General features: G+C 41.5%; 1 long non-coding RNA gene and 1 pseudogene across 2 annotated transcripts in view; one reads left to right on the forward strand and one right to left on the reverse strand.

Annotated features, from left to right (window-relative positions):
* Positions 1-1,111: 1,111 nt before the first annotated feature.
* On the reverse strand, positions 1,112-6,169 carry LOC145657423 (uncharacterized). The gene is made up of 4 exons (XR_014123061.1): positions 6,069-6,169; positions 4,904-5,006; positions 2,083-2,185; positions 1,112-1,890 (listed from the first exon to the last, which is right to left on the reverse strand). It is a non-coding gene; the product is annotated as an uncharacterized LOC145657423 (long non-coding RNA).
* Positions 5,915-26,160, forward strand: part of LOC145657338 (NLR family CARD domain-containing protein 3-like) — a 40,272-nt pseudogene continuing 20,026 nt past the window's right edge. The window contains exons 1-7 of the transcript XR_014122982.1: positions 5,915-6,183; positions 10,112-10,225; positions 11,879-11,992; positions 15,224-15,278; positions 15,743-15,947; positions 16,834-18,739; positions 22,057-22,227. The product of XR_014122982.1 is annotated as an NLR family CARD domain-containing protein 3-like (transcript). The remainder of the gene's footprint in view (positions 6,184-10,111; positions 10,226-11,878; positions 11,993-15,223; positions 15,279-15,742; positions 15,948-16,833; positions 18,740-22,056; positions 22,228-26,160) is intronic.

Here is a 26,160-nt window from a genome sequence, read left to right on the forward strand (position 1 = left end):
ATTTGGTGCGATACTGGCATTTGAAAAGGTGGGATATGATACTGAGAAGCAAGGGGATGGCAGACAGCTCAGGACAAGAACAGTGATGGAGGAACCTTCAGCAGCAGGTCTGACAGCTGCAGCAGCAGGAGGACCAGCAAGGACAGAGTGAGGATGATGCTGAAGAAGGAGTCGGTGTTCAGATAGGAGGTGATGAAGGGCAGAGAGTAGCACTGGGCTTCAGAGCCCAGACTGCATCCCTTAACTCCAGATGATGACAGTGAGCACTTCTTGGCAACTTTCAGGCATATTGCTAAAGTGCTAAAGTAATTTATTGATTGAAACACAGGGAATTCAAACTCGTCCAATTCAAAAGCGTGCTGTGGTATTAGGTAGCTGAGATGATAAAATATGCATAGATGTCATTGGGTTTCTATGGGAGTACCAGATGAATTTAAGTCTAGAAATCAGACTGAAGCAGGCTTTGAGTCTTCCTTGTTTTGGTGGGTTAATAAGAATGTTGACTAGATTAACTATATTTATTACAATCAACAATGATTTAATAAGTACACCTATGATGATTTGTCAGCTAAGGCTGAACAATTACAAGCCTCCTCAATATTGACTTCGAAAAATGATGTGGTTTTGGATATGCTGTTGGCTGAACGAGGGGTGTTTGTGTTATGTTTGTTGAGTTATGTTGTACATTTATTCCAAACAATACTGCTCCTGATGGTTCTATTACAAGAGTATTGTCCAAGTTAGTCATTACACAATTAATTAACCGAGAACACTGGTGTTGATAACAGTATTATTGGTTGTGAGTGATGAGTGAGTGACGATGGTCAGTTGAGGAAGGCATGTGACCGAGGACGGGTAGGATCCCGGGTGTGCACTGGGACGACCTAACGCAGACACTGTGGCAGTACTGGCTTGAGCTCCTTGTGGCAGCCAAGTCCACGTATCCCTTAATGTATGGCCAGAACAAATGATTCGTTTGAGGGTTCGTCCTTTGTGCCTCAGTTTTGGAGGTGTGGCCTATGTGTTCAGCAGTCTTAAGAATGCAGTGGATGGGTTTTAATAAAGAGGAGCAGGGGAAATCAGGGAGGAGCTTTATCAAGTGTTTATTTTGTTTAATTTGTTCGTTTATGAGTAGTTTTTTTATTTATTTTGGAACACTTTTGTTTATTTACATTTATGGCATTTAGCAGGCACTCTTAGAAACGTGCTTTGTCGTTTACTCATAGAATATATCCTACTACAGTACAGTAGGTTAGCATCAAACATACCAGTGAACTAGAATACAGGGATGAATGCTGATACCTAGAAGTACAAAATACATAAGGTCTATCTTAAACAATGATAAGTGCTATAAACAATAAGTGCTAGAGTTTGTTAAAAAGCATAAATAATGCCCTACAATAAGTACTAAATTAGTCAGTCCATATGGGAGCAGTGTCACTTATCCTTTAAATATTCTACATATAGATGGGTCTTCAGTCTGCGTTTGAAGACTGCAAGGGGCTCTGATGCCCAGACAGCAAGTGGGAGTTCATTCCACCATCTTGGAGCCAGGACAGAAAATAGTCTCGATGCTTATCGTCCACAAGACCTGAAGCAAGGTATTTCAAACCAAGCCGTACTTGAGGTTCGAAGTACTCAAGGTATGGATCAGGCTTTGACCATTGACCTCATGTATGAAGGGGCTGGACCATTTTTGGCTTTGTAGGCAAGCATCACGGTTTTAAATCTGATGTGCGCAGCTACAGGGAGCCAATGAAGGGAGCACAGCAGTGGAGTAACATGTGTGAACTTCGGAACTTCGGCTCTTAGAGGAAGACCAGCAAGTAGTGAGTTGCAATAGTCTAACTTTGAGATCACAAGAGACTGCACAAGCCCCTGGGTAACTTCCTGTGAGAGAAAGGGTCAAATCCTTCGTATGTTACAAAGGAGGAATCTGCAAAACTGGGTTAGATTAGAAACATGTGTTGAGAACGACAAGTGGTTGTCCAAAGTTACGCCAAAGCTACGGGCAGCTTTGGATGGTGATACCAGGGAGTTCTCAAAAGAAAACAGTGAGGTTATGCTAAGGGGTGGGAGTACCTGGGATGAACACAAGCTCGGTTTTACTAGGGTTGAGCTTCAAGTGGTGGGCTGTCATCCATGACGCGATGTCAGTCAAGCATGCTGAGATACGTCTGGAGACCTGTGTGTCAGAGGGTGGAAAAGAAAGAAATAATTGAGTATCATTGGCATAGCAGTGGTAGGAGAAACCATGAGAAGATATTACATCACCAAGAGAATGAGTATACAAAGATTAGAGAAGGGGGCCCAATACTGAGCCTCGTGGAACACCAGGGGAGAGTCTACACGGATACTCTCCATGTCACCTGATAGGACCGTCCATGCAGATGGTTTCAGTCCTATCTCCAAGCAGAGCCAGTCAAATCAAGCCTGGAGAGAACAGAGAGAAGAACGTTGTTGTTCACTGTGTCAAAGGCTGCTGAAAGGTCTAGAAGACTCAAAACAGATGACAGTTTGGCAGCTTTAGCAAAATGAAGTTTCTCAGTCACTGCTATGAGGGCCGTTTCTGTAGAATCTGCCAGTTTGTAGCCAGACTGATTGGGATCATGCAGCTGGTTCTGGTTGAGAAAAAGAGACAATTGATTATAAATTGCTTGTTCAGGGCTTTTGAGAGGAAAGAGAGAAGTGATACTGGTCTGTAGTTGGTAACACTGGAGCCGTCAAGTGTGGCCTTCCTGAGGATTGGTACCACCCTGGCGGTTTTGAATGCAGTAGGCACGTATCCAGAAGATAAAGGAGTTGTTGATGATGACATGAAAGGAAGCAGATCTCTTGCAATTGTCTGGAACAGAGCAGAAGGAATTGGATCCAGTGGACATGTAGTCAAATTGCTGGAAGTCAGGAGTGGAAGAATTTCATCTGAGGAGAGAGGAGAAAAAGAAGTCAGAGAGTTGGTTGTTGGGGAATGCACATTAGTTGGAGGAGTGGGAACAGGGGAAAAGGACTGGCGGTTTGCTGCAACCTTCTCCTCAAAGAAGGTGATAAAATCCTCTGGAGTAAGAGAGGAGGAAGGAGGGGGAGGATTAAGGAGAGAAGAAAAAACAGATGATGATTCGAATTTCTCTCTGTAGTAGGATGACATTGCAGATGTTACTTCCAGTGAGAACTTGGAACGGAGAGACTTGTATGAGCTAAGATCTGAATCTACGTGAGATTGCCACCACCACATTTCTGTAGTCCTTAGTTCTCTCCTGTGGCAGTGAAGTGTTTCTGTTAGCCAGGGGGCAAGTGGGGAGGACTTAGTAGGTCTAGAGGAGAGAGGGCACAGAAGATTCACTGATGAAGAGAGTGTAGAAATGAGTCAGGGTGAGGAAGGATGGACAAAATAGTAGAAGTAAGGGAAGAGGGAGTTATGGAGTGCAGATTGCAATGGAGGGAGGAAGAACATATTGGAGAGGACTGGATGGAAAGAGAAGGAAGGGACAGAGAGAAGGATAGAAAGTGATGGTCTGAGAGGTGGAGGGGGGTGACTGCGATGTCCAATGTTGTGGTGGTACGGGTGAAGATCAGGTCCAGAACATTGCCCGCTTTGAGTCAGAGGAGAGTGGTTGAGGGTGAGGTCAAATGCTGTCAACAGTGGAAGGATGCAGGAGGAATGCAGCTTGTCTGATGGAAGGTTGAAGTCACCAAGGAAAATGAGTGGATTTCCTTCAATGGGGAATTGACTCAGAAGGATGTCGAGCTCATCAATGAAGTGATCTAGGGAACCTGGAGGGTGGTAGATGACAATAAGATGTTTGGTGGGGAAAGACACCGTAATGGCATGAAATTCAAAAGAGGAGATGGAAAGAGTAGAGAAGGAAAGTGGAGTGCAACACCACTCTCAAGACATTAGTAAACCTGTGCCACCTTGGAGAATTAATGGTGAATTAATGGGTGAATGAAAAGGCAGAGGACAGGGCAGCAGGAGTCGCTGAGTTCTCAGGGGTGATCCATGTTTCTTTTAGAGCCAGGAAATGTAGGAAGTGGAGGGATGCTAATGCCGAGATGAAGTCAGCCTTCTGGACAGCAGATTGGCAGTTCCAGAGTTCTCCTACCACCACGATACATGATGGTACTGAGCATTGAGAGTCAGTGAGGTTGCTGAGATTGCGACGTCTATGATAGTGTCGAGGAGATCTGTGGGATATGTGGACAGGAATTGTGAAACACATTTCAGATCCTTGATTTGTGGATGTATGAGAAAGATTGAGATAATATGAGAAGATACTTAGCTGAGCTTGTGAAGTCCTGTAGGTGAGATGTAGATTAACTGATTGAGAGCACCACCAAACCTTCTCAAAATGTTGATTACCATCCTAATTTAACTTAGTTCAATAAGTGCTGAGCTCACCCCTCAATTCACACCTAAGGCCATGGCAAAACTACACCTGTAGTGAGTAATTACAGCTAACAACCTACTAACAACTAGGTTTAGACAACAAGCCTTGAATTTCACAGAATCTAAGACAAAAGTAAATGAACTCAGAGTCTTCCTTAACCAACCAGATGATAATCCAATGAGACAAACCAAAGCGCATACTCCAAGACCAATAGTACTGCTGTTTGGCATCCCTCTTGAGTTTGTTGCGATAACCCCTTCCCTTTTCATTCAGTTTTAACCAGAACAAAAGTCTGAAGTGAGCAGTTGCTATAACAACACTACTAACCCGCACCTCTGATAGCTAGCTAGCCATCAAGTTTGACACAAATGTGTATTTATTCCTGCCTGATAAACTTGCTTTCAGTCTAGCGATAGAAACAACTCATTACTGGTCAACTACAGCTGCCTTTGTGTGAGCTTTGTTTTGCTAGTTGTTTCTGGTTAGTGTTTTACCAGTTTCATGGATTTGGCCCTTACCTCTTTAATTTTGATTGAATTACACCAGGTCCTGGATTGTCAAGTGCTGTCATTCTGTGTCCATCTATGAAGCAAAATGAAGTTTCTCCTCTCCATCTTCCAGCTGTAGGAAATGTTGCTAGTTAGCTAACCAGTTAGCCAATTGCCCATTTAAAGTACAATGTCCAAAGTACCTAACCATGGTCACAACTAGTGAATCTACTAAACTTCTAGCTAGCTAGTTAGCTAATAAGTGCATGAATTAATAAATTATTGAGTGAATTAACACATATGTGAATCCCAAAAATAAACAAACTTGAGCACTGGTTAATCAGCTGTTTTAGAACACTTAAAGCAGTGGTTTTTACGGCGTTTTAAACTGACATACAGTGTTATTTTTCTCTCTTGTAAAATATGCTGCAAAAACCATAAAAATAGAGAAAAAATAATGCCGTACTTTGTACGACATAAAACGTCCAAAATGATGATTTTTTCGCCGTTTTACAAACAAAACGTGTTTCGATTTAGGTGAATCTTGACCACTTTGGCTTTCCATATTCGTAACGTACTCGTAGATAACTCACTTAATATTTTAATCCATCTTTCATATGATGAGGAACCTGTGTTTGGTTCCTTCTTCTAATGGATTTAATATAAAATGTAAATTATCAACTGTCATGTAACCTGCAATGCTAATACACATTTACTGCTATTCTTGTACTGTTAGGCTGTGTTCTGTACATCATGTAGTTTTCTGATACAGGTTTACCAAATACAGGTAAACAAATTAATTATTTTACACACACACGTGTCCAGCATTCAGACATTAAGAAGATTATTTATTTGTCATACGCACAACATGCTTATTGTGAGGCTGATTATCTAAATTACGATCATCTTTAAGTTAGATCTACAAACAAAGTGGTTTGTTAAGTTCCGAAGTGTTTCAGCGTGAAGACATAGTGGCGATTTACTCTCAGCGCAGCTGCAAAACAAGTCCATGTAGGAGGGACAGTGAAGCCATTGGCTGTGTAGACTAGTATATGATTGGCTGCAGCAAAATGATCGACAGCTAACTTTGCCTGCTGATTGGCTTAATAAAATATAAGCCAATTTCTTATAAGAAATCGGTTGTGTAATTGTCTTCAGTCGAAAATGTTTGACATGTGCTCCGCCATGCACTTACCCACAGGTGTTCCTGTACTCTCACCTTTCTCAAGAAAACGAAAGTATTTTCTGAATAGTCGCCGTTGTTGAAGGTTGAGCGGGTTGAAGATACGACCGTTTAAAAATATTACACGGCAAGTTAATTCTATTTTAAAAAATGCGATGTCGGTGCAGTTTAAACAACGTGTTTTGTAAGTACATAGTTCTGTGTTTAGCTTAATTCGTAGGTCAACCCAAAGGTGGATTAAATGTAAAGATTAAAGTCCTGGTGAAGTTACGCAACTAAAATGGCTAACGCCCAGTACGATAGCATAGCTATATTAAAAATAATTTAAAGGGGCCAGATATATATTGTTAGTTATTGTAAAACTCGATTTCAAGTCTTAGTTAGTCAGTGATATTTCCAAATGGTCCCAGTTGAAACTCCTCTGGCTTAAACTCAAAGTTGCTGCTGTAATGTCTGTTTTTTATAGTTAATTTTCTGTTCAGTTTCAGCCGTTTTTTAGTGTTGTCCAAATCCTCAGTGGACAGTTCAGGTTCCCTGTATAGTTAATTATCTGTATTATTAACTATAGTTTGGGATCGGACGGTCAATACTGACGTTTCTACGCTTGTTTCAAGTTTCTGAAGCGCAGCGTTTTGAAACACTGATCTGAAGTGTGGCTCAAAACGGCCATGTCACGTGACCACGGCTAAACGAAGCTTGTGTTTCTAGAGGTGTCATACAGAGCCTGCAGCTCCTGTCTTTGACTGACAGTGTCTGAAACAAACCTGATCACACATCTGTCTCAGTCACAAACTCTATGAATGCTTATAAGTCAAGAAAACACACCCCAACTTTGAGAGTTTTGTGAGAATAGAGAATTTGAGAGACGGACAGATTCAGTGTTGTCTAGATAGAAGGTTATTGATAGGACATATTGACTGATAGGCTAGTGAGAGACATCCAGTGAGCAGTAGTTGGATAGATATAGTGACATTAATATATAGAAAGTGTATGTAGAGAAAGATCCTCTGGTTTACTGACAGGAGTGATGTGCTGTATAGCCACACGTTTATATAATGGTAAAAACACTTGTGCATGCCAGCAACATGTGTTCTATGTGAATGAATCTGAGGAGGTAATTTGGGAAGAGAAGAAGCCCCCCAAACAGCAGAACAACAAAAATGTTATAATATAAATATATCATTTTGAGATATTGTTCCTTTATTTTACTATGAAACCTGTTCCATGCAGACAATTCATTAAATCGGTCTGCACTTCATATACTACAGAGTTCATGTGAACCCACAGAACCCAACAAAGTTCATGCAAAGCCACAGAATTCTACAGAGTTCATGTAAACCCACAGAATCCATGTGGTTATTTATCCCAGTAAACATACTGGCATTTTGTTATTAGATTATCTTTCTAAATGTCATGTCTTACACATGAAACTGAAATGCCAAGAATTTGAAATGCCTCACAGAACACAACAGAAGCAGGTTGTTGTATGGTAGTTTCTTTTAAATATTTATTGATCATATGTATCAATAACCTGGTATAACCCATCAGAATAATATCTAAGCAAAGTAGTTTAGACATTGTTGTTTCACAGAATAGAATTATCAAGATGCAAAAGTGGTCACTGCAGAGATCATGTCAGAATGTTTCTATTCAAAAGGCCCATAAGTGTTGGAAGAATTGAGTGAATATTATTTGCTTTTGTTGTTCCTTATAATATACTTATCTAGTTAAACGTTATGTCATTGGTTAAAAATACTGGTTGATTATCCAGTTAAACTTTGTGTCATTGGCTGAAGATATTGTTCGATTATCCAGTTAAACTCTGCGTCATTGGCTAAAGATGCTGAGTGTTTCCCACACAGTAAAACTCTGTTTGTGTTAAACCCAGAGACTCTGTGTTACTGATAAAATGTAAGTCAGGCATCTTCTTTTTATATTGATATTCTGTGATGAAAAAACAATGTTAGTTGACAATTACTAACAAGCAGGCATGTTACTCCCTGTGCCTTTCTGTATAGGTTTAGTTTCACTTTCATGTTTTAGTGTATTTATCCTCTGGTAATACTGTGTTTCATATCAGCTGTACTTCCTTTGTCTATTAGTTCTTGAGTTTGGGAGGTTGAATCAGTGATTTCAATGTTAGTCATGGCCATTGCATTTCTTTATTGAGTCAGTTCCAGAGATTTGCCGCTAGATGGCTCCCAAGTATCAGTTATATTGATCGTAGTATAGCCATTTCAATCGACTGTAAAAGCCTTTTTTGTGTATTGTGCATATTGTCATTTACAAACAACACTGATATTTAAAGTAATATCTGTATTTGTGTCTTTGACCAAAGATTGATGACACATTTGATCTCACAACATATAATATTGGGTAACCTATTCTCTACTTCACAGTTCTGTAACATCAAAGTTCATGCCTGTTATTACACCTTTGATCTCAGTATGGCTTTAAGTGGTCTGGCCAACACACCAGGTTGAACACAGTATAAAGCCAACCTATGCCAGTCATCCCAGTTCCCTACAGTAGTCTACTACACTTTTGAAACCTTGAAACTATTTTCGACACAACTGCTTCGAACATCTCAATATTTCACAAAGCCTCACTTTCCCTCCACCACCTGTAGTGTACTGTAAATGTGTCATGATCAGTCCCTCCCAGCTTCCCTGTTCCGTGTTTTCCATCTTGTGTGTTTTAGTTCTATTCTGTAGTTTCGTTTTCTCGGCCCCTTGTTTGATTTTCCACACCTGTCCCTCGTTTAGTTCATACATTTAAACCCTCTCTTGTTGCCTTGGTCTTGGTTATATATTGTTTATTTTAATGGTTGTGTTTATTTGAATGCGTGTGTTAGGTTCATTGTGTTTGACTGGTTTAATGTCTGAATGTTTTTGAGAGCTCATCTCTGTATCCCCGTAAGTTTGTACTCCACGTGTCCTAGCCTTCGTGTTTCTTAGCCCTGAGTTTCCCCTGTTTGCTTTTGTGTGTTTTGATTGATCATGTTGGTAATATGACCCTGGACTACACTAACGACTATGATTTTGGATTTGCCCCTAATAAATCTTGCTCTTCTCCGCACATGCGTCCGCCTCCTTACAACTCAATGTTACAAAATGTAGTGAACAGCAGATGTCCACTGATTAAGGACAAAGATACCACACCTATAGTGTACTGTAAATGTAGTGAACTACTGATGTACACTGATTAAGGACAAAGATACCACCACCTATAGTGTACTGTAAATGTAGTGAACAGCTGATGTACACTGATTAAGGACAAAGATACCACCACCTATAGTGTACTGTAAATGTAGTGAACTACTGATGTACACTGATTAAGGACAAAGATACCACCACCTATAGTGTACTGTAAATGTAGTGAACTACTGATGTACACTGATTAAGGGCAAAGATACCACACCTATAGTGTACTGTAAATGTAGTGAACTACTGATGTACACTGATTAAGGACAAAGATACCACACCTATAGTGTACTGTAAATGTAGTGAACTACTGATGTACACTGATTAAGGACAAAGATACCACACCTATAGTGTACTGTAAATGTAGTGAACAACTGATGTACACTGATTAAGGGCATATAACAGACATGTTGACAGGACCTCTACCACTGTTTGCTCACTAAAGTGTCTTACTTCAATGTGTTGTGATTGCAGCACTTTATGTTCCAGATAGTTTCTGTGAGGTCACAGTTTTATATTTCCATCACAGACTAGTGTTGATAGATTCTGTCTGTTGTATTACTAACGTACCCTACGTAGTGTTCTATATAGACCTGTCTGTGTGGGGAAATGTGAGTGAGTGAGTGAGTGAGTGGACCATTACAGACACAACCTGGGTTTATATTTGACTCGTTGTCTGTGGTGTGAGAGTGTGTGTGTGTGTGTGTGTGTGTGTGTGTGGTATGTTTGTGTAGTTGCTGATGGACAGGTGATTCTAATCAAATGTCCAGTGAGTGCAGGGGTGCAGTGGGTGTAATTGGTTGTTTTCTAATGTGATTTATTTTATTTATTTTCACTATTCAATATCATCAGGAGGGGGAGTGAGAGAGCAGCAAATCCAGCACCCAGCTGTGTGTCTATGAAGAGTGATGCATCCATGGAGCCTCCTCTTGTATTCAGCAGTGGACCTGTGCCCTCAGTCCTACAGTGAGTGACACATTACACACTCAGATTCTTTCATAAGTGGGGTGGATGTGTTCCTCCCAGTGTGTGAGGGAGTGATGTTCCCCCCAATATTACAACACTAATACCCCAGTAAACAATATCACCATTCTACAGGTCAAACTAATAAGGGGGTTCACCACAGGTGTGTTTTAGTTTTAGGAGAAAAGGAGAAAGAGATTCAGCATCATCTACCCACACACACATTCTCCAACTCTCTCTTACTTGTAATTTGAGGCTCGCAATGCCAGCAAGCTGCCACCAGAGGGAGGCCATGAGCTGGGAGTTAATCAGTGCTCATTGGTCTGATCTCCCACAGGTGCCCCTATATAACTACTTCTAACTACTAACTACTATAACTACTTGTTTGTCTTTTGTTCTGAGTTCATTTCTTGCTGTGTTTGGGGAGAGAAACAGTGTCCTGAGTCTACCACACACACACGTAGTGGTTAGAGCTGCATCACCACACTAGTGCAGACGCTGGTTTGATCCTTGGACCAGACAAGTCACTTTGTTTTTTCATCATAAGTGGCTGAGGGTTTTCTCACCCTTAAACTCATCCCATCTGGGGGTTTTCTTCGCTACCCAGCCAGGAATACACACACACACACACACACACACACACACACACACACACACACTAATCCCTGTCAGTCATCCTCAGCCATTCCCCTGCTCTCCATCTCCCACTTATTAGTTAGAAGTTCTAGTTATTCTCCCCTTCATCTGTTGCCACTTCCTCTACATATTTAAACCAAGTTCTACTATCAGTGCTGTTCTAGTTTCTGTTTGTGTGTGTGTGTGTGTGTGTGTGTGTGTGGGTGGGTGGTTCGTTTGTCTTGCTGAAGGACAGGTGTGGTGTGTGTGTCTGTGTGTGTGTGGTATGTTTGTGTCCTTGCTGAAGGACAGGTGTGTGTGTGTGTGTGGTATGTTTGTGTAGTTGCTGAAGGACAGGTGTGGTATGTGGGTGTGGGTGTGTGTGTGTGTGCGCGTGGTATGTTTGTGTTGCTGAAGGACAGGTGTGTATGTAGTTGCTGAATGACAGGTGATTCTAATCAAGTGTACAGTGAGCGCAGGTACCAGGTGGAGCTATAAGGTGTGTGTGTGTGTGTGTGGTATGTTTTTGTAGTTGCTGAAGGACAGGTGTGGTGTGTGTGTGTGTGTGTGTGTGTGGTTCGTTTGTGTTGCTGAAGGATGTGTGTGTGTGTGTGTGTGGGTGGGTGGGTGGTCCGTTTGTCTTGCTGAAGGACAGGTGTTTGTGTGTTATTGAAGGACAGATGTAATGTTGCTGAAGGACAGGTGTGGTTTGTGTGTGGGTCTGTGTGGTTCGTTTGTCTTGCTGAAGGACAGGTGTGGTGTGTGTGTGTGTGTGTTATGTTTGTGTACTTGCTGAAGGACAGGTGTGTGTGTGTGTGGTATGTTTGTGTAGTTGCTGAAGGACAGGTGTGGTGTGTGGGTGTGTGCACGTGGTATGTTTGTGTTGCTGAAGGACAGGTGTGTGTGTAGTTGCTGAAGGACAGGTGATTCTAATCAAGTGTACAGTGAGTGCAGGTACCAGATGGAGTTGAAAGTAAGAATGTTGTGGGTGTAATTGGTTGTTCTCTAATGTGATTTATTTTCACTATTCAATATCATCAGGAGGGGGAGTGAGAGAGCAGCAAATCCAGCACCCAGCTGTGTGTCTATGAAGAGTGATGTGTCCATGGATGAGCCTCTTGTATTCAGCAGTGGACCTGTGACCTCAGTCCTACGGTGAGTGACACATTACACATTCAGATTCTTTCATAAGTGGGCTGGATGTGCTCCTCCCAGTGTGGGAGTGAAGTTCCCCCAATAACACAACAATATTACCCCAGTAAACAATATCACCATTCTGCAGGTCAAACTAATTAGGGGTTCACCGCAGGTGTGTTTTAGTTTTAGGAAAAAGAGATTCAGCATCATCTACCCACACACACATTCTCCCACTCTCTCTTACTTGTAATGTGAGGCTCGCAATGCCAGCAAGCTGCCACCAGAGGGAGGCCATGAGCTGGGAGTTAATCAGTGCTCATTAGTCTGATCTCCCACAGGTGCCCCACCCCTATATAACTACTTCACTAAGGACTCTATGAAGCCTTGGCATGTGGGATTTTATAATTGGTATTTTTTTAAGTGGAAATTTCCCAAGAAGTGTCTCTTGTCATCTTGCCTGTTCTGTGAGGGAGGGTCTTCCCTCATGTCTGTCATCTTGTTTCTTCTGGGGAGAGTCCCTCTCCATCAGTTGTTCATTAGGAGGAGAAATGTCCTGTAGCAGGAGGTGTCGCTGTGTGTTTGTTGTCTGTCTTACAGTTGTGTGTCTTTTGTTCTGTTTTCATTTCCCTTCACTCCTTCTTCCCAGTAGTGTAGGGGGTAGAACAGTGTGGTCTTGCTCACCCACTCCTTCAGTTCAAATCCTCTCAGTTGTGTAGTTTCCTGTTCAGTTGTCCCTGTTCCACCTCATATGTGTTTGGGTCCATCTAGGAGGTCCTGCTTACCTGAACAGGTGGGACAGTCCAGTTCTGTGATAGTGACACTATAATAAAACAATAATGGTGGTTCTGGTATCATTAGTAATGGTGTAACAGTCCAGTTCTGTGATAGTGATGCTATAATAAAGTAATAATGGTGGTTCTGGTGTTATTAGTTTTAGAAACTGTGTGACATGCAGGTGGATGAGACGTCAGTATACAATTGCTGAAGACATTTATTAGACCGACTGGGGTAATAAAGAACCACACAGGACACAGACAGACTGGGGTAATAAAGAGCTGCACAAGACGCAGACCGACCGGGGTAATAAAGAACCACACAGGACGCAGACCGACTGGGGCAATAAAGAACCACACAGGACACAGACCGACTGGGGCAATAAAGAACCACACGGGACACAGACCGACTGGGGCAATAAAGAACCACACGGGACACAGACCGACTGGGGCAATAAAGAACCACACGGGACACAGACCGACTGGGGCAATAAAGAACCACACGGGACACAGACCGACTGGGGCAATAAAGAACCACACGGGACACAGACAGACTGGGACAATAAAGAACCACACAGGACACAGACAGACTGGGGCAATAAAGAACCACACAGGACACAGACAGACTGGGGTAATAGAGACATTGCAGAAAGGGGAAATTTAGCTAGTATCCCATATCAGTTAACTCCAGCCAGGCATTTAACTTTATTGTGGAGTCTGTGGTACTGGAGACCCCCAGCCATACCACACAATGACAGAGCGAAGGAACATTCCTTCACCTTTCTAACCACAAAGATGGTACAGTCCTCCCTGACACAATCTGCAAGAATCATTTCCCATCTCCTACTGTTCAAAACCATCACAAAAGAAGAAGTCAAAAAATGTTTTTAAAGAATTATTTGATCTTTAGAAACCCTAACATCTGTCATATATGTGGGCAGTTTTTGGCTTTAAAAGAAAAATAAATCGTAACTACCAAACTGAAAGATTATTGGACACAGTATGGAACAAATCACAAAAATGGAAAGATGAGAGATGATGAAAAGATGAGTTAAATTGGCTTAGAGAAGTTAAAGCTTTACTTGTTAATAAGGAATGTTGTTAGTGGTTCATGGTCTGAGCAGTGTGCAGTGGTGTGACTGACACCCCTCACTTCCTGACTCTCTCTGGGTCTGATCTGATGTCTGATTGATGTGTGACTGATTCCCAATACAGCGGCACAGAGATTCTGCACCAGGGCAACATGGAAATAAACGAAACGTGTTTAATATTGTAAACAGGTTTCATGTTGTGTATCATACGAACACAACATTTAAAGTATTCATAAATGATCTGCAGCTGATCTCAGACCTGTGTTGGTTTTGTAGCACCACAGCAGGGTCAGTAAGATGAGGAACAGGACCAAACTCAGTCCCACAGCCAAACCAACCAGGCCAAGAGAGGAGGAATCACCAGCTGAACTCATGGGAACTGAACAAAGCACATGAATCACAAAATGATTTGTTACATGTTTGATCTGTTCCCTCTTTTAAATTGGTTGTTAAGAAACATTTAAATTCACTGTTTTCTGACCTCTGAGACTCAGCTGTGTGGTGACTCCTCTCTCTGGGTGTTTACAGTAGTAGACACCCTCATCTGACTTTGAGACAGTACGGATGGTCATTTCTCCTGCAGTCTGGGTCTGGATGAGTGATCCATCTTTATATAAATCAGCTGTGAGGTGTGATGTGATAGTGGGGTGAAGTAAACAGTGTAGAGTCAGAGGATCTCCCTCAGTCACAGGATGGACAAAACTCTCCAGAATCACACCACCATCTAGACCAGAGAAAACACTTTACTCATCTGTTAGAGAGAAGGATTCCAGCATTAACACTGAGTATTACCTAACAGGTTTGGGACACAGAATATAAATACAATACAGCCAATCTTTGGAAAGTAGAATAATATCACACACACACACACACACACACTCACACACACACACACACACACACACACACACACACACACACAGAACTGTTAGATTAACAGCTTTCTTTATTAACCTTCACCCTGGTTCTTGGTCAGTATCTGATAGTTCGGATAGTGTCCACAGCCTGTCAGGCTTCACCCCTGATTATCCTGCCTGCTGCCCCACAGCCGCTCTGTTACACCTCTCTCTCTCTCTCTCTCTCTGTTCTGTTGCCCTCTGTGTGGATGGGGTGCATATAATTGTTTATGTTCCAGTGTTCATTTTCTTGTGTTCATTTCCCAGTATCTGGTGAAGCACCATTCACATAAACATTATTCTACATCACCAGAGTGAGGGCCAGGGGCAGCTTCTCTGGTTATTCTGCTCTACTGTCAGTACAGTGTTTGGGTTGAAGCCATGTATCACATCATCATCAGCATCATGTACACAACCATGAATTTCACTTGGATTCATGTTTATAAACTGTAGATTATCCATTAAAGTCTTTGTTTTGTTTGTCCACAGTGACCAGAAGAAGCCTGTAAACATTTCTAAAGAAAAGCTGGAGTCAGTGTTCAAGGTGTGTGTGTGTGTGTGAGTGTGAGTGTGAGTGTGTGTGTGTGTGTGTGTGTGTGTGTGTGTGTGTGTGTGTGTGTGTGTGTGTGTGTGTGTGTGTGTGTGTGTGTGTGTGTGTGTGTGTGAGAGAGGGGGAAGGGTCTTTATCATTAGAGTGTGTTTAGATCACAGATCATGATGAGACTGCGGTTTACTGGTTCATGCTTTACTTTAATGGCTTTTTGTAATTTAACTGATAATGAACAAAACTCAAACTTCACAAACTATTATTATAGCTTTATAAAATGAACTAATATTTAAACCTTAAGATACAGCTCAGTTAATGTGATGCTTATGTTCTTTTATAAACCATAATGTCCACATGACCACCCAATCCCCCTCAGTTTAGTCCTCTCTCATGTTTAATTGATTATCCTGTGTTAAAAAGATCTGTATATAACACTAGTTTTACTGATACTGTTTATTTAGGAGCTGGAGGACAAAATCATCTCTCTGGTGAAGAATGAGCTGAAGAGATTTAAGAATCTACTGAGCTCAGATTACCCAGCATGCACTGAGAGACAGGGGGAGGATGAGGAGGATCAGAGCAGTGTCAGAGAGGGGGCGCTGGAGATCACACTGCACGTCCTGAGGAAGATGAACCGGACAGACCTCGCTAACACACTTCTGACCAGTAAGAGCTCATGGGTCATGACATTATTACATTTAGCAGGTGCTTTTATTGAAAAAAAATGAAAGTGTCACTTTATTCTTTGTAACTGAGATTGGAACACAGGTAACTATCTAACAGATCACATTAGAACACAGATCCTATCTCACAGATCACATTAGAACACAGATCCTATCTCACAGATCACATTAGAACACAGGTCCTATCTCACAGATCACATTAGAACACAGGTCCTATCTCACAGATCACAGGTTTCCCCCCCCCCCTTGTCCAGTCTGGGTTGTAGATCTCCTCAGTCAGGTGATGGTTACCATTGTGTGTGTGTGGAGATCCTACATTAAAGCACATGTAGGCTCCAACACCAGGTGCTTAAGTTAAACCATAAAGTTGTGGAACACTGGAATGTAGTAACACTGTCCAGTGATTAATTAGTTTAAATGTATTAATGATGATTAATGATGTCATGGGTAGTTGTGTGTCTGTGTGTTGAGAATGGTCCTACCTTTAAAACAGTGGCCAACAGTGCTTATAGTTCACACTCTTAGTAAAACAGCCAGAGAAAATGTGCTGCAGTGTAACATATAGAAGAGTTCAAGTATGAACCATCAGTGTGTACACACGTACACACACACACACACACACACCACACCACACAGCGTAACATACAAAAGGGTTCAAATATGAACTATCAGTTCAGCTTTCTGACCAACATTACAGTTCAACTAAGATTTACCACTGGAGGTTTCATGCCCAATCTAGCAGGAATAAACAATCTATTTATAACAATCTGTTTATCTCTTTTCCTGTAACTCCTGTAATTAGTCTTTTATGAATGAATCTGAATCTAAAAGAGATTAGCATGTGTTCTGTTGTCTTCCTCTTTTATCAGTACTGGCCCCTGCTTGCCACAGAAAGCTCAAATCCAAACTGAGGGAAAAATGCCAGAAGATTCATGAAGGAATCTCACAGCAGGGAACCACAGCACTTCTGAATGAGATCTACACAGAGCTCTACATCACTGAGGGAGGGAGTGGAGAGGTCAATAATGAGCATGAGGTGAGACAGATTGAGACAGCATCCAGGAGACCAGCAACACAGGAGACACCCATCAAATGCAGTGACATCTTTAGACCCTTACCAGGACAAGACAAAGCCATCAGAACTGTGCTGACTAAAGGAGTGGCTGGAATTGGCAAAACAGTCTCTGTGCAGAAGTTCATACTGGACTGGTCTGAAGGAAACGTAAATCAGGATGTACTCTTTATATTCCCACTTCCTTTTAGGGAGCTGAATTTGATGAAGGAGAAAAAGTTTAGTCTGGTGGAGCTTCTTCATCGCTTTTTCCCAGAAACATGTGAATTAAAACCTAAACATTATACAAACTACAAAATTCTGTTCATCTTTGATGGTCTGGATGAGTGTAGACTTCCTCTAGCTTTCCAGAACAATGAGAGATTGTGGGATGTAACAGAGTCAACCTCAGTGGATGTGCTGCTGACAAACCTCATCAAGGGGAATCTGCTTCCCTCTGCTCTCCTTTGGATAACCTCTCGATCAGCAGCAGCCAATCAGATCCCTCCTGAGTGTGTTGACCAGGTAACAGAGGTAAGAGGGTTCAGTGAACCACAGAAAGAGGAATATTTCAGGAAGAGAATCAGTGATCAGAGCCTGGCCAATAGAATCATCACACACATGAAGTCATCAAAAAGCCTCTACATCATGTGCCACATTCCAGTCTTCTGTTGGATTGCAGCCACTGTTTTAGAGAGAATGTTGGGTGAAGCAGAGATCCCCAAGACTCTGACTCAGATGTTCACACACTTCCTGATCTTTCAGCTCAGACACAAGGATCAAAAGTATGGACGAAGTATGAAAGAACAAAAAGGTCCCACTCACCCACGTCACATGAGAAAACATGTTTTGGCACTGGGAAAACTGGCGTTCCAACAGCTAGAAAAAGGCAACCTGATCTTCTATGAGGAAGACCTGAGAAACAGTGGCATAGATGTCAGAGAAATGACAGTGTATTCAGGAATGTGCACTCAGATCTTCAGAGAGGAGTTTGAGCTACAGCTGGGGAAGGTGTTCAGCTTTGTACATCTGAGTGTTCAGGAGTTTCTGGCTGCTGTATATGTGCTTATTTCTTTCATCTCCACCAACACCAATGTGCTGCAACAGCAAAACCCTGAAATGGTCAAAACCCCAATGTCTGTCTTCCTCAACATTGCAGTGGCCCAGCAACACCCTGAAATGGTCAAAACCCCAATGTCTGTCTTCCTCAACAGTGCAGTGGCCCAGCAACACCCTGAAATGGTCAAAACCCCAATGTCTGTCTTCCTCAACAGTGCAGTGGACAAGGCCTTACAGAGTCAAAATGGACACCTAGACCTTTTTCTCTGCTTCCTTCTGGGTCTCTCACTGGAGTCCAATCAGACTCTCTTACGAGGCCTACTGACACAGAGAGGAAGCAGCTCTCACAGCAAAGAGGAAACAATCAAGTACATCAAGCAGAAGATCAGTGACAGTCCCTCTACAGAGAAATCCATCAATCTCTTCCACTGTCTGAATGAACTGAATGATCATTCTCTAGTGCAGGAAGTCCAAACATACCTGAGCAGAGGAGGTGACCGTCATCTCCATGGAGCCAAACTGTCTCCTGCTCAGTGGTCAGCTCTGGTGTTTGTGTTGCTGAACTCTGAAGAGGAGCTGGATGAGTTTGACCTGAGGAAATATGACCCATCAGAGGAATGTCTGCTGAGACTGCTGCCATTGGTCAAAGTATCCAGAAAAGCCATGTGAGTATTTTCATTTAGAGATGAACAGTGGGTGTAGCATTGGATGTTCTTGACTCAGAAGGTCTTCTGTGAAAAATGAAAAGGAGAGTGAGAGAGAACATTAGAGAGAGAGATGGATAGAGAGATCCTACATTAAAGTACATGTAGGTGATTGAAGGCTCCAACACCAGGTGCTTAAGTTAAACCATAAAGTTGTGGAACATTGGAATGTAGTAACACTGTCCAGTGATTCAATACAGTCTAGTGATTCATTAGTCTAAATGTATTAATGATGGTTAAATGATATTTGATGTCATGGATAGTTGTGTGTCTGTGAGTTGAGAATGGTTCTACCTTTAAAACAGTGGCCAACAGTGTTTATAGTTCACACTCTTAGTAAAACAGACAGAAAATGTGCTGCAGTGTAATATATAGAAGTGTTCAGGTATGAACTATCAGTGTGTACACACACACACATACACACACACACACACACATGCATGCACACACACCACACAGTGTAACATACAAAAGGGTTCAAATATGAACTATCAGTTCAGCTTTCAGATCAACATTACAGTTCAACCACTACTGACCAATACAGAGAAAAGTGCACAAGGATGAGCATGACCAATGTATACACATGCACACACACACACACACACATATATATATTTCACACTGATGGCAGTTTTCAAACTTTATCACAGGTTTTCTTTAGAGCCGATGATGGTGATTGGGCACATTAGAAAGGTGTAGGTGTTAATATGACTTCATCTGAAACATTTTCATTGTTTAAATATTTTACCAAGGCAATTTGTCATAATCTAGTTGTAAATAGGTTTAAGTCAAAATAAACTAACATCATTAACAGCAACTGATTCCAGTACTATACCTTCAGCTCTGTGTGATTGAGGTACTTGACATTTAATTAGAAGGTTGCTGGTTCAAGCCCCACCACTGCCGAGTTGCCACTGTTGGGCCCCTGAGCAAGACCCTTAACCCTCAATTGCTCAAGTTGTACTCAGTCATAATTATAAGATGCTTTGGATAAAATCGTCAGCTAAATGCCATAAATGTAAAATGATGAGTGTAGCATGCAGTAACGTTCACAGCTCTGTGTGATCAGTGTAGCATGCAGTGACGTTCACAGCTCTGTGTGATCAGTGTAGCATGCAGTGACGTTCACAGCTCTGTGTGATCAATGTAACATGCAGTGAGTCTCCCAGAAGCTAATGCTGTTACTACTGACCATATCAGTTCTTTTGTACAAAAAGTCAGATGTCCTTGAGTCCTCACACAAGCAGTGCAGGAGAAGTGAGTCAATTCTGATCTAACTGAAACATGTGAACTGTCCTCTTCTCCCCATTATTTTACTGTACACATACAGTCCATGGAGGACAAACTCCAGGGACACATTTCATGTCAACAGCAGACATGAGATAGCCTCACGCACTTAACTGACTGATGGGTTCAGCCTCACGCACTTAACTGACTGATGGGTTCAGCCTCACGCACTTAACTGACTGATGGGTTCAGCCTCACGCACTTAACTGACTGATGGGTTCAGCCTCACGCACTTAACTGACTGATGGGTTCAGCCTCACGCACTTAACTGACTGATGGGTTCAGCCTCACGCACTTAACTGACTGATGGGTTCAGCCTCACGCACTTAACTGACTGATGGGTTCAGCCTCACGCACTTAACTGACTGATGGGTTCTGCCTCACGCACTTAACTGACTGATGGGTTCTGCCTCACGCACTTAACTGACTGATGGGTTCTGCCTCACGCACTTAACTGACTGATGGGTTCTGCCTCACGCACTTAACTGACTGATGGGTTCTGCCTCACACGCACTTAACTGACTGATGGGTTCTGCCTCACACGCACTTAACTGACTGATGGGTTCTGCCTCACACGCACTTAACTGACTGATGGGTTCTGCCTCACACGCACTTAACTGACTGATGGGTTCTGCCTCACACGCACTTAACTGACTGATGGGTTCTGCCTCACACGCACTTAACTGACTGATGGGTTCTGCCTCACACGCACTTAACTGACTGATGGGTTCTGCCTCACACGCACCTGACTGACTGATGGGGTCTGCCTCACACGCACCTGACTGACTGATGGGGTCTGCCTCACACACACCTGACTGACTGATGGGGTCCCTGACTCAGCTATTGAGCCTCCAGGATTCTCGATGCACCACACAGACAGAACTCAGGACCTCACTGGGAAAAGCAAAGGCAGAGGAGAATGTTTCATGATCAGTGACTCAGTGTCAGCACAGGAATGTAAACACTAGTAAAAGATTCTGCTCTCTGCATTCTGTCCATTCCTCCATAATCACTAATGCAATGTTCATCCCACCATCATTAGTACTGCAGTGTTCATACACTAATATTCACTACTGCAATGTTCATTCCTCCATAATCACTACTGCACTGTTCATTATTTCATAGTCAATACTGCAGTGTTTATTTCTCCATAATAAATACTACAGTGATTATTCCAAAAATAATCAATACTGTGGTGTTAATTCCTCCATAATCACTACTGCAATGTTCATTCCTCCAATAATCACCATTGCAGTGTTTATTCCTCCATAATAAATACTACAGTGATTTATTCCTCTAAAATCACTACTGCGGTGTTCATGCCAACATAATCAATACTGCAGTGTTCATTATTCCATAATCACTACTGCAGTGTTTATTTCTCCATGATAAAAACTACAGTGATTATTCCACCATAATCAATACTGTGGTGTTTATTCCTCCATAATCACTACTGCAGTGTTTTATTCCTCCATAATCACTACTGCAATGTTCATTCCAACATAATCAATACTGCAGTGTTTATTCCTCCATAATCAATACTGCAGTGTTTATTCCTCCATACTCACTACTCTGCATGTCTTCCAACAATATTTTCTGTTTGTATATTAGTGTGTTTGTATTTGTGAAACATTGAATGAGATTTATGTTGTTCTGTTTCCTGTTATGGTGTTAGGGGTGTGATATTTTGATATTTGGACTCTGATTATGGTAACTCCCATTCACTGACTTGTGAACCAACCATCCATTATTTGGTCACCTGTCTTAGGTTGCTAATGAATGTTATTTGTCATGTCTTTGTCCATTTTGTCCTTGGTGAAGACACAGTAGTGTTGAAATGTTGCTGTGTTTGTAAAATTAAAAGGCTGAAAATGTATCAGTGTGTTCCAGACCTTTCAAGCTCTTCTTTACATTTTTATTAGCAGTTCAGATCTTTTAATTCATCATCCTCTGACTGAACTAAATTATTTACTGTATTTACTCGTTTACAGACTATCTGGCTGTGGTCTCACAGAAGAGTCTTGCAAATCTCTCACATGAGTTCTACAAACAGAAAACTCACTGAGAGAACTGGAGATGATTAATAATGACCTGCAGAATTCAGGAGTGGAGCAGCTCTGTGCTGGACTGAAGAGTTCACACTGTAAACTGGAGATTCTCAGGTGAGTTTCTGTGACTATTTTTGAATGTAAATAAAGAGCCATTTTAAAATGGTCAGTGTCAACTCCCTTATAGTACAGTATTAAACTAACATTGCCAGGCAAAGCAATGCAAGGAAATTTACACTTTTATATTATATTATAAAGTTCTCTTCTTTAAATATTTCTAAATATAGTTTTCTGTTGAAACCTCACTGCATTTCATTAAATGACCACACTGTGGAGACAAAGAGTTACATTTCTGATGCATGAGCCGCTATTCAAGTCTAGAAGAGAAATATAACATTGTAAAGAGGAGACACAGATGAGTCCTTGTCCACATGTACAGGTGTATTTATTACAATCCTGCTTCAACTAGGCGCTTTGGCATTTTGTCCACAAGCTGCATTTTTGGTCACCTGAGTGCAGAAATTTTGCAAAATGTCTTACAGGATGAATATATTCAGAAACTCCAACAACAGTGTTGTAAAATGAAGTGTTCTAATGTAAGATTTTCACTGAATGAATTTATCTAGTTTATGTATGGAAACACTGTAAACATCAGTCATTTTCATCTCTCTGCAAATAAAAGCCCTTAAAATCGTATTTAAAATATTTAAAGCTGAACCATCGAGGTTCTGGACACATTACAGGACTCTTTTACAATCACACGATTCCCTTGTGTTTTTGGGTGGGAGACCCTGTTCTCATTATGATTTACATCATGTGTTCAACACATGTTGAGATGAGCTGAACTGACAGCTGTGCTGGAGGAAAGAACTCAACAAGTTAATATTCATTCAATCGACCTGAAAGGTTTATTGGTTATTCATTAAGATAAATCTGTGATCTCTCTCCACAGGTGTTTTTATTAAACATGTAGCTGGCTAATATTAGTAACCTTAAGCTTGCCAAGTTACAGTATATTGTTGGTTACTACTCCTAGATACCTCACACTAACGTCATACTAGCTTGACTTAGGAGTGAATGTTGGCTGCTAATTTTTTCATCAAGCCAGAAACATCAAACAAAAATAGAACAGTGATGGTAGAAGACGTTGGGTCAGCAGAGGGAGAAACTGAGCAGACAGCTGACAGTAAACTCAGGACATCTGAACACAGTAGTGAGGAACAATGTTCAGCACTGGACGAGTGAACCTGTGGACTTAATTACAAGAGAGAAAGAAAGACACACAAGACACAGTAATCAGGAGATTAGGAGGAGAGAAGGAGTGAAGTGTGTGTGTGTGTGTGTGTGTGTGTGTGTGTGCGCGCCACAGTGGGTGCCTGATGTACTGTAACAAAGCTAATGAGCCTAATGTTAGCTTCCTTAAATCTAAGGAAATGGCTAGAATATAAAATACTCCTGCTTTTTCGTTTACATTTAGTGTAGAGAGACAGAAAACAACCAGGATGAAGAGAAAGAGTAATGCTATTGCCATGGCAACCTTCTTTAGTAAGATGACAGCAGGAGAGAGAAAAGACAGAAGAACTTGATGGTGAAAGTGTCCAGGAGGAGGACATGGAAGAGAGTGGACACAGCAGACAGAGACAGAGGAGCCAACTGTGTCCACTCTCACTGTAGCCCCACAGGTCTGCTGTAGTGTCAGCTGTGTTCACTCTCACTGTAGCCCCACAGCTCTGCTGTAGTGTCGGCTGTGTCCACTCTCACTGTAGCCCCACAGGTCTGCTGTAGTGTCGGCTGTGTCCACTCTCACTGTAGCCCCACAGGTCTGCTGTAGTGTCAGCTGTGTCCACTCTCACTGTAGCCCCACAGGCCTGCTGTAGTGTCAGCTGTGTCCACTCTCACTGTAGCCCCACAGGCCTGCTGTAGTGTCAGCTGTGTCCACTCTCACTGTAGCCCCACAGGTCTGCTGTAGTGTCAGCTGTGTCCACTCTCACTGTAGCCCCACAGGCCTGCTGTAGTGGCAGCTGTGTCCACTCTCACTGTAGCCCCACAGGCCTGCTGTAGTGGCAGCTGTGTCCACTCTCACTGTAGCCCCACAGGTCTGCTGTAGTGCCAGCTCTGTCCACTCTCACTGTAGCCCCACAGCTCTGCTGACTTGTTTAGTTGTTTTTTTTGTGTTAATGTAAATGGTTCATTTTAGTGAATAAATTAGTTGTGTGAAGTAGTGATATTGTGTGTGTGTGTGTGTGTGTGTGTGTGTGGTGCATAGCATGTGTGGTGTTTTGTATTACATCAGAACTTTAGATCAGACATTTCTGCATGCATAATTCATCATTTGATACTACATGATTCAGATACACTGAGAATTATAACCACATATAGAAATATAACCACACGTAGAATTATAATCACATGTAGAAGTCTAACCAAATGTAGCAATATAACTACATGTAGAAATATAACCACACACAGAATTAAACCAGACCTCACACTGTTTAGTTTAGGACCAATATAACTACTGTTTATACACAGTAAACCAGACCCCACACTGTTTATTTCAGGACCAATATAACTACTGTTTATACACAGTAAACCAGACCTCACACTGTTTAGTTCAGGACCAATATAACTACTGTTTATACACAGTAAACCAGACCTCACAGTTTAGTTCAGGGCCAATATAACTACTGTTTATACACAGTAAACCAGACCTCACACTGTTTAGTTCAGGACCAATATGACTACTGTTTATACACAGTAAACCAGACCTCACACTGTTTAGTTCAGGACCAAAATAACTACTGTTTACACACAGTAAACCAGACCTATCACTGTTTAGTTCAGAGCCAATATGACTACTGTTTGAAATCTTATTTATTACACAGATTGACACAAGTATGTTTCATTTACTGTTTATAATGCTTCACCTCAATTGAAACGTGTGTGTGTGTGAGGGAGACAGAACTATTATTTGTGTGTGTGTGTGTGTGTGTGTGTATTTGTGTGTGAGAGAAAGAGGGAGAGAGAACTTTTATCTGTATGTGTGCATGAGAGCGAGAGAACTATTATTTGTATGTGTGTGTGAGAGAGAGAGAGAGAGAGAGAGAGAGAGAGAGAGAGAGAGAGAGAGAGAGAAACAGTCATGTCCCCTACATCAGTTTAAACACATTTAAACCTTGTAGCTAGGTTACAGGTGGTTACTAGGTTACAGGTGGTCACTAGGTTACAACCGCGATCACGCTATCCGCGCTTTAGCGATTCACGGTCAAGTCATCCGCGGTTTAAATTCATTGCGCCTATATGCGCGATTTTACGGTATTTCGCTGCTCACCGCAATCTAACTCTCCCTAAGCAAAGAAACAGACTTGCGTATTTTAAAAAGCTTTGATGGACATGCACGTTTACTACATTTAAAAGTACAAAATACAGTTTACTTGATTGAACTAGTTTAATTGCATAATTACATTAAACACAATTGCTAATATATTTACACAGCTTAATAAGCATTGTGGAAAATGCTTTTTCTACATAATGTTTCTCAGAAGATTATTATAGATCTTGATGGCCAGCTGAAACGGGTTATCACTAGTTTAATAAATCTATATTATTATATCATTAATTATATCATTAAATCTATTATTATATCATTAATAAATCTATATTGAAGTTTTACATATTTTTCTGAATTTTAACAAAATGCAAAAACAGTTCCACTACCACATGTGAGTAGAAGCCCTTGACTATTAGCAGAGTAAGTTTGGACACTCACTGCACAATGTCTTCATAAATGCATATTAAAGTCAAACTACCTTTAGGCGAAATAATGCACTCATTTTGTATAGATTGAATTTGCAGAGTATCAGCAGAGTAAGTTTGGACAGATTTCACTCTACTATTTTTCATAAACTCCTATTAAAATAATAATACCTTTGGGTGAATTCATGTACTCATTTCATTCAGGTTGATTTTGGATATCTATTTCTCAGAAATGTCCCATAAAGCCAAGACAGTTCCATGACCACATAAGAGTACATTTATATTTACTTTTAC

The sequence above is a fragment of the Electrophorus electricus genome, chromosome 1, assembly GCF_041902795.1.
Source record: "Electrophorus electricus isolate QZ-2024a chromosome 1, ASM4190279v1, whole genome shotgun sequence".
Lineage (NCBI taxonomy): Eukaryota > Metazoa > Chordata > Actinopteri > Gymnotiformes > Gymnotidae > Electrophorus > Electrophorus electricus.